This window comes from Phocoena sinus, chromosome 13 (assembly GCF_008692025.1).
Source record: "Phocoena sinus isolate mPhoSin1 chromosome 13, mPhoSin1.pri, whole genome shotgun sequence".
Taxonomy (NCBI): Eukaryota; Metazoa; Chordata; class Mammalia; order Artiodactyla; family Phocoenidae; genus Phocoena; species Phocoena sinus.
The window spans coordinates 89,515,671-89,524,637 of record NC_045775.1 but is presented as its reverse complement, the minus strand read 5'-3'; the positions used below and the strand labels follow the sequence as shown (position 1 = coordinate 89,524,637).

Genomic DNA, 8,967 nt, shown 5'->3' with positions numbered 1-8,967 from the left:
GTCAGCTGGTAACCTCCCTGCCACCTGGAGCTCCAGGTGGGGGATGGAGTACGAAGGAAACCAGCTGCGGCGTGAACTCCCAGAGGCAGCCGGCTTTCAGGGAGCTCCAGTCACCATGGCCGAGCTTTACTGCAGTCCTCATCTTCCCTGATTTAGTTTGAAACGAGCAGAAAGGGGAAAGAAAAGAATCCTCATGAAAGTTTTCCAAAATCTGGGGACTGAGAATTATCCTAGCAAGCGTTATTGGGGGCGAAGGGGTCAGAAATCAAAATGACGAGCGTGCTTTTGGGTAGCGCAAGCCGCGGTCATCTTTCGCGCAGGTCGCCGCGGGAAACAGGTTGAAAGCTTTGTTCGTGAGCAGGGAAGGGAAACAACTGCAGGGTCGTGGACATCTTTCTAAGTCGTGTTGAGCCAACGAACTTGTTTGAGGGAGAAACAGTGCTCAGCTGGAAGCTGGAAGGACCAAATTTCCAAGGCATGGCAGACTAATACTTTTTGTAAAATACAATGGAAAGAACTATTAGAAAAGAACAAACAGAAAGCCATAAAATATAAGCCTACTGATCTCACGCGTGGATGTCAGGGTAGTTCAGATTGCTAGAAAAGCTTCCTAATGCCTTCTCTCTGTTTTGTACTTTTCTCACCGTGATAACTACAGCGCTTGGCATGGGGGGTGGTCCTTGTTTTGAGGGGCACTGGCTTAGCTTCTCCACAACTTCTTCTCTTCCTTTAGGTCTCAGTTGAGATGCCCCTGCCCCAGAAGCCTTCCTCAGTGTCCCAAGACTGGCCGGGTCCCTCTCCTGTGTGCTTCCCTGGCAGGCTGTGCTTTTCCTAAACCTGCAGGGATTATGTTTTCTTTACCTTCCTATTTCCGCGGCTGTTGAACCTGGTGCACAGCTGACGCTCAGTAAATGTCGTCTGGATGCATTTCTTTCAAGTCAGGAGAGAATTAAGGTGCGTGTTCTTCAGTGCCATCATTACTGAACTTGGCGTCGGATCGTTCCTGCCATTAGCTAGATTTATTGCTCTGTTGAGAAGAATGCTTCCTTGGCAAGAAAACAGAATGAATAAACAGCAGTGTATTTAGACTCTGGGCAAGTCATATTCATAGAACTTACTCATCAAGTGGGTTTTATTCCCGAGCTTCAGAAGAAAGATTGAAGGTTTAATCTGTATCCCTTTCTCAGAAGTGGATGTATATATCTTTGGAAGCTTTTCCTATCTTTAAAATGTATTGCGTTAGAAGATTTGTCTTTGACAAATCATGATTCTTTTGACTCACAGAGTTGCTCAGAGTATAAATTGATGTGTGCAACAGTTTCCCCCAAGGGATAAGGAGATGCCTCTTGCCTCACCAAAGGAATAGATAAGATTTCCCCTTCCTTCCTTCTTTCCCTTAAGGATAAAGGGGAAATGTGAAAATATGGTTTCTATTTTATGAATGGAGGTTTTGCACTTCCTTGGGGAGAAGAAAGGCTCCCTCCCACACACACTTAACAGAACAGGTCATTGTTTGGGTAATCAAAGGAAAGGAAACACAGTTCTCTTGAAAGATGATCAAATTGTTTTTCTCCCCTTGGTGGAGGGTCAGTTATTCCATAGCAATTCTGACCAAATCAACATTAAAGAAGCACCCATGGGCCCCGCCCAGAGCACACTGTCTCTCGGCTCTGCTCTGAGGGTGGAAGTGGCTGTCCTATCCTCTCCGGGATGTCCTCACCAGGGACGTGGACCCTCAACTGGCCCCATGAGCCTCTTGCAAAGCCACAGTCTTCCTTTGTTTGCAGAGGAGGGGAGAGCACTGAGGTGTCTTCATGATGCCGAGCATCTGGGGATAAAGCAGGAGTCTCCTGTACCAGTGGGAAATTAGTCCAGTCTAACCACATAGACCTGGTGAGCTGGAGACCTGCGAGTGGAAGCCCTGGGGCCGTGGACGACGTGAAGCCGGGCGTCTGCCCCCGAAGTGTGCACCTTGCACAACCTGGAGGCCGAACACACAGCTTTCCTTCCCATATGCGGAGCGATTTCTAAATGTGCAGAGACTGTTACGCTTGATAATTTAAACGTTTTAAGAAGAATTATTGAATACATCTCAAAAGTTTTCACCATTAAGGTTTCTTTCTCAATCAGCAGATGATGAAAATGCCACTGCTGCGATCACGTGTGAGTCTGTGAAAAATGTGGAGATTACGAAGGGCCCCTGAGTGCCTGGGATTGGAAGCTGAGATGTGCACGGCCTGGCTTCCTCTCTGCACCTACACAGGTGCGTGCAGGGCAGGGAGGGAGGGGCAGTCAGGTCACAGCAGGATCCAGGCATCCCTGGGTCTCCCCATCGAGATGCCATCCCCACACCTCCCTGATGACCATGCCAGCTGTAACACCTACCATGGAGGAGAGTCCGCATCAGAGAAAAGGAAGGGAGAGCGGCCGAGAGCGGGACGGACCTCTTCCCACCAGTGCTTGGAGTGGCCCCCAGGGAGGAGCTTCAGCCCCCACATCCATCCTGCCGGAATAAAAAGTATAAGAGGGAGAAAGAGAAGGAGAAGAAGAGGCCTCACCACTTACGTTTTCAAGGTTAAGCCCGATTCAAAACTGACCCTCGCAGGCCACGCCTCCTTTTCCTGTGGCTGGATCCTTGCTAAGAAGTCGGGGAGGGTGACAGCACGGAGGGTCGGGGCTCGTGGGGCAGAGGCCTGGCCAGTCTTGTTCAGCTCTCCTATCCCAAGAGCTGAACCCTGATCCTGACATAAGGGCGGCCCAGAGTTAATATTTGTTGCAATTTTGAGTGAATGAATGTCCTCTTTCTCCTGAAGGCTGACAGAGACCTCTGACCACAGATTGATTACTTGAGTTTTGCCTAAATGGCTTTCCTTCACCCTGACTTGACGCCTTCCATTCGCAGCACAAGTAAGGTTACTCATTCATGTTAAACACAAGAAAATTACAGAGCTGCAGGTCAGCATCTCTGGAGAGATTCTAAATGATTCTAAAGATTCTAAACGCGATGGGAGTCTCTCTGCCCTGTATACATAGCAGATCCGTTGATACGGTTCCCAGGCTCCTAGCAGGCATCAAATCCGATGTCACGCACACACACTTTTCCGTACAAGGGGTGTTTGCACAACAGTACCTGAAGGCAGGAAAAAGCAAATTCATTGTGTGACATGAGAGGTCCACTTCATATTCATCATGGCGTGTGTGTGCGTGCATGTGTGCGTCCGTGTGTGTGTGTGTGTGTGTGTGTGTGTGTGTGTGTGCAGGTCGTCCACCTCACGAAGGTCTTGGTGAACAGAGTCATCTTGGGCCCCAGTCATGGGTACTGTGTTCCTGCCCCATTTACAGGGGTCACTTCCCCTCCTTTCACTTATTTTTCCTTCTTTGCTTCTCATGTTCATGTTCCCTCTTTTCCTTTCATTTTAATTGTTCTTTCTCCTTTTTTCTATTCTGTTTCCCTTTCTTTTTACTTCCAGGTCTGGTCTGGAATTCCCTGTTTGCCCCCCTCTTCTGTAAACCCACACGGAGCTCGGCCGTGAGGGGGAGTCTCCACTGTACTTTGGTTTGAGCCTGTTTAAGACACCCACTTCCCGTGAAGGGACAGGGATGTCCTCCCTGACGTTATGTCGAGATGGAGCTATTTGTTTATCATCGGTTCTTCCCACTGGCATTAGAAACTACGCGGGGGCACTTTCTTGAGCTGTGCCTGCTATGTGTAGAAACTGAAGAGTATTTGTGGAATAAATGAATAGACATCGAACGTCTGTGTAGGTAGACAGGGTACGTTTCACAACTTGATGTAAACAGATGTCTGCACTTGCGCCAACTGAAATGAGGACCCCAGGGGCTTTGCAAAGACGGGCTGAAGCAAAAGCCTTACATTCCTTTCCACTCTACCCCCAGGGACTTGCTGGGATCTCTCCAAATCCACAATGTGTTGTTGTGCCAGGCCCTGACTGTTTATCTCCGTGATGAATACTTAATGCAAATGGCAAGCCATCCCGCGGGCAGCTGGCATCCATACCCACTGAGAAGGCCAGCAGTGGAGTGTGAAACACTGACGTCAGAGGCCATTAACGCAAATGAGAGCAAACACTGTTCATCAAGGTCTGATGTGTGTCTCCAGGTGGGCCGACCACTGTGCCACCTGTTTCCAGACACATGCTGCTAGCCAGCCGGTAAAAGCCTGCGAATATCTGTGTTTCTCCATTAGATTAGTCTCAATCAGTAAAGCTAATGTGGGCAGGAATTTTGAACATTTTATTTTAATGGAAAGCGTCCTGCTGGGTGAGAAGTATGGTTTCTATCTGGAGCCCCTTTTTTTAGCACGAGCTCTTGGCTCCCTGTCTTGAAAGGTTAATCACAGGTTTATTGCAATCAAAACACTGATGTCTACTCTTTTTTTTTTTTGCATTTCTTACAAATCGTTAAAAACCTTGATATTCATTTCCTCAGTGATGAAGCTCCATCAGGAAGGTAATGTGACCTAATTTGTGAGTTTGAATTTTATCTTGTCTTCTGTTGAAGCAACAGAAGGGAAGTTGCTTCCTCATGAATGTTTCCTATGGTGTGAATAGTTTCCATACAAATAAAACAGGAAATACAACCAGGCAGCAGCGGTGATGGCCTCATACTCCCTGCTCTCTCATTCCTGTACGGTTGGCTCTGTTTTATTATTGTGCCTGCGGCCTGGTTTCCGGGGGGAGGCCCTGTGTAATGGAATGCCGGTCGAATTCCAGCTCCCTGTGATTTAGCGGGCAGCTTTGTTCTCGAGAGGACTAGACACAGGTAATGAGAAACTACATTTTATTTACCGGCTGATGTTTCTGTGTTGATTTTTACGGGGGTTTAGGTTTTCAGCCATCACTAAACTTCACAGAACTGGCGACTCATAACTTCACATCTTCCCAAGGGTCATCACAGTGAGAGGCTGACAGGCGGAATGTGACAGGTAGAAACACACGTCAAGTATAGGGCCATCAAAAGAGAATATCTCAGTATTCAAGTTCAAGATAAAATTAAAAAATCAAGATAAAATCAAATGTCATAAATCAAAGATAACCTTTTATTCTCATCCATCATATTATGAAAATAATAATGATTCCTGGTTGTGTTTATCGAAAAAAGATGTAAAAAGTGAAAAAAAGTAGTCCGACGCTGGAGCTCAGGAGGGCGTGCAAGAGAAAAACGACGGGGTGAGCCCCTGGGCTCAGGGTTCCTGGACGTGTTAGACCCCAATCCACTGCCCTTTGTCGATGGACTCACATTTCAGTTGTGGATTTGACTCCCTGACCTGTAAGCATCTCTATTCTTCGACGTACTACAGGGGGCGCAGTGGGCAGCAAAGGACATGTGACAGTGGGTCTCAACTGTGGTTTTCTGGTTCTTACCAGGGTCCCCAGACTCATATGTTGAGACTATAATGGCCAGTGTGGTGGTGCTGGGAGATGTGGCCTTCGAGAGGTGAGTAGGTCACGAGGGAGGAGCTCTCCTGATGGGATCAGCGCCCTTGCAAGGAGGAGAGAGCTGGTTTTTTGCCTCTCTGGTCTCTGCCATGCGAGGACACAGAGAGAAGCGGGCAGTGTGCAAGCCGGGGAGAGAGCCCTCCCCTGAAGCCCAGTCCACTAGCACCTGGGTCTTGAACTTCCAGCCTCCTGATCTGTCCTACAGCATTTGTTATGGCAGCCCTAGCTGACTATGGGGTCCCACATCCCAGAAGCACCTGGCCTGGTAGAATCTTGTGTGGCCCACAGCGGGTTCAGTTATGGGAGAGTTGGGGGTGAGTTTGCACACTTACCCGTGTGGTAAATGCTCTGTACGAGTGGAAAACACACGGTGTTATCCACCATGGACCCAGAGGTGGGAATGGCCCCTCTCGCTGTCCTAGCTGTTAGCCCACTGGAAGAATGTTCGATTCCTTCCCACACCTTGGACGTGTGTGTGTGTGTGTGTGTGTGTGTGTGTGTGTGTGTGTGTGTGTGTAGGATCTGACCCCTAGGGAGGAACCCGTCCACCCAGGAATATGACCGTCCTTTCCTTGAGCTGGAAGCTGAGACCATCTCCTGGCCGTTTCGGCTTCTTCGGCTATTGAACCAACAGAGAGAGAAGGGGGTGTGGCTCTGATGACTCCGGGGTCGATGTCAGTTACTGAAGGAAAGTTACGTTTCTGTTATACAGTTAACACGAGGAGGACCACACCTGGGTCAGCGCTTTACTGGGGAGTCTCATTACTGCCTCGTCGAAAAGTGCTGGTCTGTGAAAACCTGCGGCCTACCCAAAAATCAGACCTGCAAGGATTCAAATACCAAAAGAATAAAGCTTTGAGGCATCCCGCTGGGCAAACAGTCCCACACAGCTACAGTGCAGGAAAAGACAGGGTGTGAGAATATGGAGCTCTACACCAACTTACGCTTCATGAGCAGCTATAGAATTGGGGCTCCCAGAGCTTTGCTTCCTGTTAATTAACTTTATTCCCCCCCCCCCGCCCCGTCCCCCTGCTACTAGTAGTGACTTTTAGATTTCAAATGTAAGTATGACAGAATCAACATTACCTCGAGAAACCCCTGTCAGCGTTGCTAACTACCCCAGGGACTTTGCTGTACCTCAGGGTTTCCCTGCACCCTACCCACAACCTTTAAATATTCGCTTACCTATGCTCTCCTAAAATTACCCAGTTTGAGTGTGTTGCATCTTTCCTGCTTGGATTTTAATTAATATACCCTTTAAATAAATAATTCAAGATTCTTTAAAATTTTTTTTCTGATGCATGTTTCATCATAATTATATTCAGTACTTATGTAATGCTTTTTTACGACACAAAATATTTTATGCACATTACCTCATGTGTAACACTCACACCAACATTTTGAGAAAGGTATTAATGTTACTGCTTCTTAGGTTTAAAAAATGAGGGTAGAACTCTCAAAATATTCACACCCGCAGGCTTGAAGAAGCAGAGCTGGGGTTGAATACTTTTCCTCCGGATCCTTTCCATTATGCAATCACTGTTTCACAGCCGACAGTGCAAATGCTTTTCAAAAACTTATGCACAGAAAACTTTACTTCCTCTTGGTGTACAGTTACATGAGCTTTAATACATGCATAGAACCATGTGACTTGCACCGCAATAAGAATAAGAAAATTTCCATCATTTCCCCAAATTCTCTTATATTTCTTTATTGTCAATCTGTCCACCATTGTTCATTTCTTAAAAACATTATCTTTCTCCATGAAATTGCCTGTTCAAGTTTGTCAGAAAACAATTGATCATCTTACCACGAATCTATCTTTGGACTCTATCCTGTGTCGATGTTTTTGCGAATGCCACACTCTGGTACTAGAATGGGAGAGGGGTGGGGGGAGCGGGAGGGTTGTGAGGGAATTGGGCGGGGCGTGTGACAGAAGCACGAGGTGTGGACCTCAGAGGCCTGCCTGGAAGAGGGAGCCTGCGCAAAGCACGTGAGCCAGGTGGGAGTGCGGGAGCACAGGGGTGGAAGAAACTGGGAGAGAGCGCAACTGAATGTGAGCGAGCGAGCTAGTGAGTACAGAGCTCCAGCCGCCTGCCTGGGGGATGTTTCCAGTCCAGGCGCATCCCACTCCCAGATGTTGATTGCTGGTGGTGTAAGTCCTCCAACTTTATTCTTCTTTGAAAAGGTGTTTTTGGCTGTTCTATTATTTCCTTTTCTTTTCCATATCAGTTTAGAGTCAGCTTATGTATATTTAAAAAGGCGCTGCTTGGATTCTGATTGCATCTGAGCTAACCTATGTATAACTTTGGGGAGAATCGATACATCATCTCTATTATCATAATTTTTCTAACCCATGAACACACCATATCTCCCCAATTATTTAGGTCTTCTTTGATTTCTGTTATCAGTATTTCATAGATTTTAGCGTGTAAATCTTGTACATATATTGTTTTATTTATTCCTGAGTATTTCCTTTTGGCGTTACTGTAAATGGTACTGTTTTACTAATTTCAGTTTACTGTTGCTCAGTTCATAATTGTTCGAGTGTATAGAAATATGGTTAAGTATTGTATGTTGGCTTTTTTTTTTTTTTTTGTATGTTGGCTTTGTATCCTGCAGCCATGCTAAATTCATTTATTCTTGGAGATTTTTGTAGATTCCTTGAGAATTTCTACATAAACAGTTATGTTTCTGTGAATATGAACAGTTGTATTTCTTTTTTTCTCATTCTGTATATGTCCTTTCTTCTTTTCTTTCCCCTTCCTTCCTTCCTTCCTTTCTTTCTTTTTCTTTCTTTCTTTCCTCTCTCTTTCTTTCTTCTCTCTCCCTCCCACCCTCCCTCCCTCCCTTCCTTCCTTCCTTCCTTCACCAGAAATAACTATGTTGAATAGAAGTGACAAAGTGCAGAGTCTTGCCTCTTTCCTGAACTCAGGGGAAAAGCATTAAGTATGTTTTAGGCTGTAGGATTTTTGTAGATTTTCTTTATCAGATTAAAGCAGTTTCCTTCTATTCCTGATCTGCTGGGGAATTTTTATTGTGAAAGAGTATTTAATTTTCTCAAAACTTTTTTTCTGCATCTATTGAGATGATCATATGCTTTTTCTTTTCAGTCTGTTAATATGGCATGTAACATAGATTTATTTTCTTAGTGAATTGACCCTTTTAACATTATGGAGTGTCTCTTGTTTTCCCTAGCACTCTTCCTAGCTCTGAAGTCTATGTTTTTTTGCTTTAATATTGCTATTCTAGTTTTTTTTTAATTAGTATTTCATTGCAGTTTTTGGTTTGTTTTTCTTTTATTTCAACATATCTATATCAATGACATTCCAAGTGGATTTCTGATAGTGTTTCTGGCATATGGTTGCATGTTTCCTTGGTTTTTTAAATTCAGTATGATTGATATTTTTAGAACATTTACACTTAATGTAATTATGAGCATGGTTGGGTATAGTTCTACAATTTCATTATTTATCTTGTTTGATCCCTTCGTTTTTCTTCTATCTTC

The 8,967-nt window shown here is 45.4% G+C and overlaps 1 long non-coding RNA gene across 2 annotated transcripts; it reads left to right on the top strand.

Annotated features, from left to right (window-relative positions):
* The first annotated feature begins 236 nt into the window (after positions 1–236).
* On the top strand, positions 237–6,721 carry LOC116763963. Of its 2 annotated transcripts, XR_004352698.1 has the most exons (4): positions 2,317–2,907; positions 3,898–5,289; positions 5,388–5,457; positions 6,172–6,721. It is a non-coding gene; the product is annotated as an uncharacterized LOC116763963 (long non-coding RNA). The 2 variants fall into 2 exon arrangements; XR_004352697.1 differs by having other exon boundaries at positions 237–5,289.
* The last annotated feature ends 2,246 nt before the right edge of the window (positions 6,722–8,967 follow it).